This window comes from Nanorana parkeri, unplaced genomic scaffold, assembly GCF_000935625.1.
Source record: "Nanorana parkeri isolate BGI_ZX_2015 unplaced genomic scaffold, ASM93562v1 scaffold926, whole genome shotgun sequence".
NCBI lineage: Eukaryota > Metazoa > Chordata > Amphibia > Anura > Dicroglossidae > Nanorana > Nanorana parkeri.
The window spans coordinates 699,119-700,306 of NW_017307194.1; the positions used below are offsets into that span (position 1 = coordinate 699,119).

At 47.9% G+C, this 1,188-nt stretch overlaps 1 long non-coding RNA gene across 1 annotated transcript in view; it reads left to right on the forward strand.

Moving 5' to 3' along the window:
• The window catches only part of LOC108795053, a 2,575-nt gene extending 1,554 nt beyond the window's left edge, over nucleotides 1–1,021 (forward strand). Inside the window, exons 2-3 of the long non-coding RNA XR_001941733.1 lie at nucleotides 156–280; nucleotides 969–1,021. This is a non-coding gene — a long non-coding RNA (uncharacterized LOC108795053). The remainder of the gene's footprint in view (nucleotides 1–155; nucleotides 281–968) is intronic.
• Nucleotides 1,022–1,188: the final 167 nt, after the last annotated feature.

Below are 1,188 nucleotides of genomic sequence, written 5' to 3' on the forward strand. Positions count from 1 at the left end.
CAGATGCCTCAGTCCCCTCCCCGGATTCCTTGGTCCCCCTGATTCCTCAGTCCTCTGCCCTGTTTGCCCGCTCTCCTTGCTCAGATATTCCCTGGACATCACTTGGCCCCGCCCACCTTCCTTCCCTCTAATTCCTGACACTCTCTCCCCCGCAGGTTATTGCTGTGCACGGCTCGTCCATCTCCGATCTTCTGTCCCTCGCCAGTACCAAGCTAGGAATCCATGCAACAGATGTATACAATGACAGAGGCGGGCACATCGATGACATCGCCCTCATACGGTACCACCGCGGGATTTATATATTAATTTCCCTGTGTTGGCCAGCATGCCATGTGTATGTCAGTCATTAATGTGTAATACTAGCCAACCATACAGTCCATTGGATGGGAGGGGGGATCTGCATTGCTGGCTGTTGTATTCAGACAGCTGGCTGAACACCCAAACTGTGACTGATCTGATCGGGTCTCGTGGTCCCTGCACCTTCCTGCTTTCTTATTGGCAGCTGAGGACATCAATCATACAGCCAATAGAGAGCGTGAGCAGAGCAGGAAGAGGAAGACCGAGCAGCACCTATTTTAAATTGGACATCAAGCTAAGTCCTAGTTGTTGATAAAATAAAGTATAGAACCGTTGTCAGGATTGTATTCCTACGTGTGTCCCCACTGGGGAGATTTCCCCTTGCTTCCTGTGTTGGAGGCACCAGTCTCTGCGATAAGGGAAAATCCCCCCCAATAGGGACACCGAATGTAAACTGACAGGTTCTAAACCTCTGCTTTCCAAAAATGTTTTTCACTTTCTCCTCCTTACTTCCTGTTACTGATAACGCTAGTTCCTGAACAGGAAGTGAAGGAGAAATCTCCCCAGTGGGGACAAAGGCAGCTGTAAAAACAGGACGGAGGTTCAGATTTTTAGGGACTTTTTGCTTACAAGCCCAGCAGTTATTTTTCTGTTTTGTTTTTGTGTCCTAGAGACAATGATGTCCTGTACGTGAGCGATGGCGAGTCTCTTGCAGGTGAGTCATACAACACGTGATGTCATTCTGTACTAAATACACACTAGAAAGGAAACATTCCATTGTTGTACAACCCTGTAATCGTCACAGCGCATGTTTCTGAGCCCAATACAATGACACTGGGCCATGCAATTCTTCAGTGACGTTTATGTGCAGAATAAATATGAACCCTTGCA